This window comes from Coenobita brevimanus, chromosome 38 (genome assembly GCF_032717465.1).
Source record: "Coenobita brevimanus isolate Jiangsu-jjx chromosome 38, ASM3271746v2, whole genome shotgun sequence".
Taxonomy (NCBI): Eukaryota; Metazoa; Arthropoda; class Malacostraca; order Decapoda; family Coenobitidae; genus Coenobita; species Coenobita brevimanus.
In genome coordinates this window covers 51,208,694-51,218,693 of record NC_136991.1, presented here as the reverse complement: position 1 = coordinate 51,218,693, position 10,000 = coordinate 51,208,694, and the positions used below count along the sequence as shown (strand labels likewise).

The 10,000-nt window shown below is 43.7% G+C and overlaps 1 protein-coding gene across 3 annotated transcripts in view; it reads right to left on the bottom strand.

Moving 5' to 3' along the window:
* The window catches only part of ced-6 (PTB domain-containing adapter protein ced-6), a 102,087-nt gene that overhangs the window by 64,555 nt on the left and 27,532 nt on the right, over nucleotides 1–10,000 (bottom strand). Inside the window, exon 1 of one of the 3 annotated variants that reach the window (XM_080269910.1) lies at nucleotides 6,219–6,512. The exons of the other annotated variants lie outside the window; for them this stretch is intronic. The gene's annotated coding sequence lies outside the window, so the exon portion shown is untranslated. Of the gene's footprint in view, nucleotides 1–6,218; nucleotides 6,513–10,000 lie in introns of those variants that run through there. 3 annotated transcript variants of the gene reach the window in all.

Sequence of the window (10,000 nt, the reverse complement as noted above, 5' to 3'; positions counted from 1 at the left end):
GTCCAATATTACTCTGAACAACAACAACAATAATAATAATAATAATAATAATAATAACAACAACAGTGTGCGTCCAGGCCAGTAACAGTATCATGATCTAGTTCAAAGGCCTCTCGCTGCAATGATTTCTTCTAGTACAAAATGATCTAGTAACTGGTTTGTGCATAGTGGCAGGACAGGTATTTGTGTGTGTGTGTGTGTGTGTGTGTGTGTGTGTGTGTGTGTGTGTGTGTGTGTGTGTGTGTGTGTGTGTGTGTGTGTGGAGGTATTTTTGTGGAAATCGTGAGGTTCCAAGAATGTGACGGTCCCGGATACTGCACATGTCCTCGGGTGAGAAGTGACAAAGGAAGCGAGCACAGACGTTCACAATCACACCCATACCTCTCTCTCTCTCTCTCTCTCCCCCCTTTAACTCGGATTTAAACCATTACGGGTCCAAGGCCTAAAACAGACAGACAGAGGTGAAAATAACAAGGTCCATTTACCCATGCTGGGGAAAATAGTGATGTCGATCCAGCCTATCCAATTCCTCCTCCTCCTCCTCATCATCATCATCATCATCTTTTCCTCCTCAACATCATCATCACCATCATCTCCTCCTCCTCCTCATCATCATCATCATCATCCAAATCTTTGTACCCCACTTAGAGACAGCGTGAAGTAGGGCCCAGAAGCAACGAAAGAGAAAACAAAGTGGGAGAACTACTACAACCACGCCTAAAAGTGAGACAAAACAGACAGCGGTGGCAACATGGAGCTACGTTCACCCCTGCCGTCGGAAGTAACAAACAGTCGCTCAATTTATACATTCCATCCCACCCAACACAACACGATATAAAAAAGAGGATGAATGCACTGGATCGGATGGTCTAAATTACACTCTGTTCACTTTAACTTGATCTAAAACTGCCATGGAAGGGATGCAGAGCCGTAGCAATGTCTTTATCTGCCACTGAGGGGAGGCGGTGGCCCGGTCGGAACAGAGCTGGTCTACTGTTCCAAAGGGGAAGGGTTCAAATTCCGACTTAGGCAGTGAACAGTTTAAAGGATTTGAATTTCGTTAAACTTGTAAGCTACTCGAGGATAAAAATCTGAGCCAATTTATGCTGAAAGAACAACAGGCAGACTTTGTGTATAAATCTCTCTCTCTCTCTCTCTCTACCACGGCACATACCGGACACAATAAGAATGAATTACAGACACTTACAGCCACATCAAGTAACTCTTTCGTCTTTATAAGAGTATACGGGCATATTCTCTCTCTCTCTCTCTCTCTCTCTCATATTAAAGAGAAGTGAACAAGTGAACAAAAGAAAAGACAGTAAGCACAATGAAAATGAAAAAAAAAATAACTAACCACAATGAAATAACAGATGTGATATTACTGACCTGAAAATATAGCCTCAGATATAACACGAAATACAGCTGAACAAGAAACAGAACAACTGGATATATTACTGAACTGGATATAACAAACGGAGAAAGAACAATGGGAAATATAACACGGCAGACATAACCGTAAAACACAATGGAAATGCCTGAATAATCCCGAGTGAAAACTGGAATGAGAGTGAGGAGGTGAAGGAGAGAGTGGCAGAGTGAGGTGAGAGTGACATGAAGCATGAGGTGGGGAAAGGGTTGCGGGGGGTAGGAGGGGATGAGCAGGAGGGGGAGACGAGGGATGGAGAAGGGATGGGGGAGAGGTTGGGGAAACAGGAACGAGGAGAGGAGGAAGAGAAACAGGGGATGGCAGCAGAGGAAAGGAGGAAGAGAAAGTTAAGACAAAGAGGAAGACGGAAGTGAAGAAGGAAGAGGGAGGGGATGAATCACAAGGAAGGGGGGAGGGAAAGGGAGAGCCACGAAAATGCAAGACAAAAATACGTGGGAATTGGCAAGATACGTAAAGGGCAAGGATGTGCAATGATAAGATGGCGAGATACGATAACGAGAAGAAAAACGTGAATGGGATACGAGTGAAAATAAATCTTCATATATAAACTGGAGAGGAAGAAAAATATGGAGGAGAGAAGGAATGGGGAAAGAAGGGGAGAAGGAAGGAGGGGGGGAGCGAAAGGGGAAGGAGAGGGAAGGGAGGAAGATAGAGGAAGAGTGACGCGTGGAGGAGGGAGATGAGAGGAGAGGTGAAAGGTTAAGAGAGAGAGGGTGAGGGAGGTATAAGGGTTCATGGACGAGAGAGAGAGAGAGCAGGGAGAAGGATGAGGGTGAAGGAGAGAAGAAGGAGGGAGAAATAAGAAGGGGAAAAGGAGGGAAGAAAGGCGGAAAAAATGGAGAGAAGAAAGGGGGGAGGAGGGAAGAGAGGAAAGAGGGAAGGAAGGGAGGAAAGGTGTGATGAGGGATGGAAGGAAAGGGAAGGACTGATAGGAGGTAGCGTAGGGATGAGGAAGGGGGAAAGAGGGGGGGAGGGGAGGGAAAGAAGAAGGGAGAGAGGATGAAGGGAAGGTAGGGAAAAGGAGAGGAGGGAAAGAAGGAAGAGAGAAGGGGAAGAAGGGGGAGGGAGGGGAAAAAGGGGGGAAAGGTTCATGGGTGGGTGACAGCCTTGATAAGTTCCGGTAATTCCCTCCTCCCCTCGTCTCTCTCCCCTCCCCTCTCTCTCTCTCTCTCCCCTCCCCTCCTCCTCCTCCTCACTCTCCCCCCTCCCCACCCTCACCCAGACACACGGTACGGTATGTTGCATGGGTAGCACAACACATGGGCACCAATACTAACAATAGCATAATATTCTGCCGACAACACACCCCACAGTTTCAATACAGAGCACTCTTAATACCACGTAGCTCTCTCTCTCTCTCTCTCTCTCTCTCTCTCTCTCTCTCTCTCTCTCTCTCTCACACACACACACACACACACACACACACACACACACACACGAACATTTCTGTATACATTTTAGACACAAATATAGCAACACAATCATGCATTTCCACGTGCCAGGGGGGAAATTTTTGTACTTTCGCTTTGCAATACCTTTCCTTCAGGTTTGTACTCACGCGAATGGGCATCATTTTCCACAGACGTTTATTAAAGTCCTTCCTTCAATCCACTATCAACCACTGTCCGGTTTCCTTAATCATTATAGATATTTAACATGGCTGCTGCATGGAAAACTTCACTAAGGTACCAATTATCTTACGAAATACCAGCTTGACACAGAGATAAGGTAAATACGGCAACAGGGATAAGACCTCTGTTAAATCCTAGGTGTATCGTGGGCCGTGTAGTTTAACCTGCACGGATCTTTTTAATATCTGTTCAAGCGAAGGGTTTACAAGTTCATCACATATAAAAGTGAAACATGCATTGAGATATCTACTCGTATTTAGTTCAATATGCTGTTGCCACATCTTCAAAACCTGTTCTGCTGTCATGGTAGTAGTTGCATGTCTACTTGCTTAGAGTTGATCTCATTACAAGCAGTGGATGGCGTGCTGAGTGGCCGGGTGTTCAGTCCCTGTCTTCACTCGCGGTGCAGTTCACCTCCAGCCACAACAGCCTGACTTGTTCTTGTACCTGTGGTGTAGTGCAGGTAGGCTGGATGGCAACTCAGCAGCCGTCACCACACCTGCACCACATCACCCACCACAGTCTGCAGAGTGAGCAACGAGTGTGTGGCTTCTTGCCATACCCTCTGTTAACCTGTTTCTGGTCTACGATTTTTTTTTTTTTTTTTTTTTTCACGAGGGGAAAATATTCAAGGTCTGCCTGTTCCAGGTTCACAGTTGTCTCTTACTCCAGATGTGTGACTCATCACTGGTCCGCTGTCTTTAGAGAGAATACATTTCCTGAATACGATTACCGCGATGACGAGAAAATAATGCATGGCTCGTGGTTACTCAATCTGTTAATTCAATGCACTGAAGTAACACCCAAGCTTATTTATCTTTAGCTCTATTGGACACTGCTCCCGTGACGAGGTGTGGCACATGTTGCAGGCCCTGAGTACCTGCTGTCTCTCGCGTGTGGCAGGGACGGCACAAACAGCTGGTGTGGAAGTGGTCGTGTGTGTGTCATATAGGCCGTGTGTGTCATAGAGGCCACGTGTGTGTCATATACGGTAAGGGAAAATAAAATACACCCGGCCGGCACGAAAGTTACCCTAAAAAAAGAAAGAAGAAAAATGAGAAAACTGGCACTAATATAAACTAACGGCAAACCCTATTCTTTACTTTTTTCTTTTACACCAGGCGAATATTTCATAACCCCTTTCGGCTCACGCGATGGCCAGGTGTAGTCAGATGAGAGGGTTGATTTGACAAGTAACCATGGAGACTCACACCTACCCTATAACTAAAGCATAACTGAAAATCGCCAGGACCCAGGTACATGTCACAACAGCAGTCTTCCTAACACCATAACTTTAGTCTTCAATAAAACCCTATCAAGTTGTCAGTATGGACGATGGATATTAGCCCTGAAGTGGTGATATGTAAAGGTGCGGAACGTGCTAAAAGGCTGCTGGGAAGGAACCAAAGGATAATAACACGAATAATCACTGCCACTTGAAACACAAAGATTACAGTATCAAGATTATTTTTTCACCTCCTAGAACACAACATTACGATAGTGAATCTTTACACTGGTGAATACTACGGTACATATGTTTTTGCGATGGAAAGGAATATTACAACACAGACTGATACAATAATTACACGAACTTAGACAATAATGGCCAACCGTTCTTCTGTGTGTGTGTGTGTGTGTGTGTGTGTGTGTGTGTGTGTGTGTGTGTGTGTGTGTGTGTGTGTGTGTGTGTGTGTGTGTGTGTGTGTGTGTGTGTGTGTGTGTGTGTGTGTGTGAATCTACCGTACTGAGCAGAGAATCAGGTGCACAAACAGGAAATTCTTGTCTCAATAAAAACAACAATGACAGTGGCGAGGCAGACAGCATGGCAGGGCAAATGCAACATAAACATATCACCTACTAGTCTCTCTCTCTATCTATCCATCCATCTATCTATCTGACTATCCATCCATCCATCTATCTATCTATCTATGTAACCAACCAACTAACCAACTGACTGATTGGCTGATCGATTAACTGACTAAAACTAATTCACTCACTCACTGAACTAAGTAAATGATTCTCTCTCTCTCTCTCTCTAAAAGACACCCACCCACCCACCCTCCCACCCACACACCCACACGTAACACTCCTTACACAACACTGTCACGAACTTCAAATAATTTTTTCAGTGACAACCAATACTTTTTGTTAAATTTCAAAACAACTAAAAGTATATTCGTTCTCTGTAAGCTGGTTAGCCTGTCTGATCGTCTGCATGTCTCTATCTATCTATTTATCTATCTGTCTACCCGTCTTCATCTATATCCAACTACCTATCTCTCCATCCACGTGTATCTATCGTCAGACGCCTAAATCCCGTACGGGGTAGCCACAAACAAATCGCCTCCATGTCACCCTGTTCACTATAAGTCTGGCTTCTCTCAAACTCACATGGATGGTATTACAAGAAGGTGTATAGCAGACCCACCCATCCACGGCAGGCGTATGCGAGTCGGCCGCTGGAACACTGTACAGCTATGAGTAAATGTTCCCTGATAGCTTTTCTACCGTGTGTGTGTGTGTGTGTGTGTGTGTGTGTGTGTGTGTGTGTGTGTGTGTGTGTGTGTGAGAGAGAGAGAGAGAGAGAGAGAGAGAGAGAGAGAGAGAGAGCACATCAGTGTCATTCTGGGAGGAAATGGTAAATATGGTAGGCAAGACACAATACTGGCAGAGGAAAGTCACCAACTATTTCTCCCTGCTGTACCGACTGTTGAGATAGTGGACAAAGGACGTGATGAAGGAATAATCTCCTGAAGAAAGAACAAATACTGAAGGGGAAGAATGAGAGGAAGAATGAGTTATGGAAGGCAGAAGACAAATGTTGGAAGAGGATTGCAACCAAACCTTTGCTTAGGACTATCTAGTGTTGTTATAGTGGGGGAGAAAATATTGGAAGGATACTATGAGGAATGGGAAATATGGAAGACAGGATGCAATGCCGAAGGAAAACAGTGGTGCAAGGGTCGTAGGAATGAGAAATGAGGAAGGCAGGACTGTTATTCTGGCCGGGGCTAGTCATCAAATACTGCCTCGTGGGTATACAATGCTGGCACAGGAAAGTTACCGAACCTTTGCTAGTGTTGTGATGCTGGACAAAAACAGTGGGGTAGCGGAGTTGTGAGCCAGGGGGAACTAACCTGTGGCTCGATGGTAAGGTTGGCACCCCTGCTGGACGTGTCAGGTGATGCTGCTGCTGCTGCTGGTACACGCCTACAGGTCCACGCCACCAGGTAAGGCAAGGATGGTGGAGAGGGGTAAACAGGTGGGCTGGGGCACTGACACGTTAGGTACGCGGGCTTGCAATGGCGGTGCAACGAGAGGCAACGGGAGTGGAGGAAGGAGTAGGAGTGGAATACAGATCTACAATGATTTGAAGGAGTGGATCAGGAAGTAACAAGGATCAGCGGGAGTGGTGCAAGGAGTAGGAGGGATGGCAGGAATGGAGCAAGGAGAAGCAGGAGTGAATCAAACAGGAACAAGCAGAGGCAGAGTGGATCTAGGAGTAACGGTAGTGGAGCAAGGAGTAGCGGGGGTGAAAGACAAGGAAGGGCAGGAACGGATCAAGGAACAACACGTAACAGCAGAGAATAAAATACGTCGAATTTGAAGAATCGATAGCAATGCCCTGTGATACTTGGAAGGTTAACGAACAAGCGGGGTGGAGTGTGGGAAATACAGACACACTCGGGCTCCTGTGACTCACTCTTAAATCAACACGATCGTCTGGCGTTTGCTGGGAGAGAGTTAACGGCGACACTATTGGCACTTGCACTTCTATGCTTCACTCTCAGTTCAATCTCTTCTGGCGCTGGCTGGAGTAGAGTACTAGAGTTGTCCCACGCATGAAAGACCCAAGAAAAATAGAGAGACGATATACAGTGAAAGAAAATCGCTGTTGAGGGCAGGGGATGTAAATATCAGCTCTCCACACGGTAAACAACCTAGGTGGTATATGTGTCCTACTCGAGATATCAATAGCAATCACTTTGTCGCCACCTTGTGTCCACTTTGCCCTGCTGCAAGTACAAAAATAAATAAATAAATAGATAAGGAAGGAAGATGAACTGTCACTGCTTCACCGTCATCATCACCGTCACCATCACTGTCAAAGCCACTGATACGACGGGGTAATTCTGATAAAGATTTACTCGCAAGTATACACAACAAAAAGCACCCGTTCACATACCCATTTTATCAACAACCGTTCTCACCATCCTAAACTCACTATTATTATTATTATTATTATTATTATTATTATTATTATTATTATTATTATTATTTCTACGCTAAAGAATTTCCTACGAGTTATTTCTACAGCTGTACTCAAAAAAATAAACCCATCATTGCAATCACTATCATCAATATTTTCACCGCCCTTCACTCCATCATTAATTTTTTTATGTCTGAGAAAACGTGATAGTTCTCGCAAGGTCCTTTACGCCTCTAATGCCACTACGCTCGTCACTTCAGGAGGCTCCCTAGCACCTTTTCCTTAGCGATTTATTTTTGGATTAGGACGGTTAGTATAGTTTGTACATTACATATGAAGAGTATGGTGATATCTGATAAATGACACAGAAGAGGATAGCAAGGTGTAATACGCAAAATAAATCGCTTACGAAGAGGTGTTTGGGAGCTTCCTTAACTGACGGGAATCTGGACCAAAGTTTCATATTCTCTCAAGGCTTTTTTTTTTTTTTACAACTGTAGCACACACACACACACACACACACACACACACACACACACACACACACACACACTATAATCACCATCAATATATTCACCATCTTAAACTCAATCATTTTTTTTTTTTTACATAATGGAAAATGTAAGTTCCAGAAGAGTCCTTAACACCTTTCCTCGGACGACTTGTTTCATATTTAATCTCAAGCCTTTTCTTATAACTTCATAAAAAACACTATCATCATCCTAAACTCTATCTATCTGTCTATCTATCTATGGCCAGACGTCTCAATCCCGTAAAGAGTTGCCACAAACAAATCGCCTCCACGTCACCCTGTCCCCTGCCATTTCGCCGCCCTCCCCCCAGCTTACACCCCCCTCTCTCATATACCTCTCCACTCTATCCCCCCATCTCATCCTCGGTCTCCCCCTCCCTTTCATTATTTTTATGTGATGGGAAACGTGACAAGCTTCAGAAACGTCCTTAACACCATCCCTTCGTTAACTCATCATATTTACCTCTGAACTCTTGGCTTATAACTGGACAACGAAATTCTATACACTCATCCTCGCTATTAACAACAACAATATTTTAAGCAATACAGAAAGCACAGTTTATTTTTATTCTTATTCATTTTTTTTAAGTAGGAAGTCGTGATGAGGTGGTGAAATGTCCGTAGCCCCTTCAGTTCGATTCTTTTTCATATTTAACCGTTATCTTCAATTCTTTTTTATATTTATTCGTTACCCCTTCTCTTCGATTTTTTTTTTATTTATTCGTTACCCCTTCTCTTCGATTTTTTTTAATATTTATTCGTTACCCCTTCTCTTCGATTTTTTTAAATATCTATTCGTTACCCTTCTCTTCGATTTTTTTTATATATTTATTCGTTACCCCTTCTCTTCGATTCTTTCCATATTTATTCGTTACCCCTTCTCTTCGATTTTTTTCATATATATTCGGGTTAATTATTTGTTATTGCTCTTTTTTAAGTAACTACGTAATAAGAGGGTTTGAAGTATATTTTTTTCCTCACTGTACTCTGCTCACTTCACCCTGGCCTAAAACTGCCATCCCTCCATCTTGAATGTTGAGGTATAACAACAGATTAACACTAGAATATGATGCTAGTCACGAAGATGTGCTACAGGAAAGGATGTAGAGCCACAGTACTGTCTTTCCCTGCCACTGAGCTACGTGAAATAAGCTAGAAAGCCATGAAAAATCTTAGCCACACAAATTAACACTAGAATATGATGCTGGTCACGAAGATGTGCTATAGGAATGGATGTAGAGCCACAGTATTGTCTTTTCCTGCCACTGAGCTACGTGAAACAAACTGCAAAGTGATGAAAACTCTGAGCCAAGTTAATGTGAATGAACTATACCACCAAATGACTTAGCTGGGATCTTGTACATGTAACTCAATGCAATTCAATCTCGACTTTTCATTTTAAGGACGGGGTGGAAGACGAACAGGTTTACAGTCAATTCTCTGTCCTAACTTGGGCTTGTTTTTGCGCAAGGGACAAGGAAAGGGGAGGGGCAAGGGAAAGGGGTGGGACAAGGAAAAGGGGAGGGACAAGGAAAAGGGAAGGGGCAAGGAAAAGAGCAGGGGCAAGTCTTCCCATGTCACCTGTTTCTCCCACAAAAAGTAAATCTCAACTAAGAGAGAAAAATCATATACTGAATCTGTATATAATTCACAGGAAGAATAAGGAAGGGAGAGAGCCTAATATCCCCAAGTCCCTGCTTCTTCCTACAGAGACAAATCTAACTTACGACAGGAATTCGATCGTAAATATATTCGCGTATCCCATCCCAGAATATCACCGTACGATTTGATTCACTTCAGCCCTTCAAATGTTGTGGCGTATTTGTATTTTGTCTTTAAGGACACACAAACACACTAACGATCCATTCCTTGTCGTAACCGGGATTTTTTTTTTGTAGGAAGAACTACACAAAGTTGGATTCTGCTCTCCTTTCCCTGATCGTCCTGTAGAGAACAGTTATAACCTAGAGTAATTTTCGTCTCGCCACGAAGATTTATATATGAGTTTAGAAGAGGGGAGAGGAAAAATCGGCAGCCTCCTTATCCACCCTGCAACTCAAAACCAGAGTTGCGACAGGGAATGGATCGAAAGTGCGTCTGTGTATCCCGGTCCAGGTTATTATGATTCAGCCTAAAAAGCTAAATATAATCTTGTAATCGTAGTACGAATATAAAGT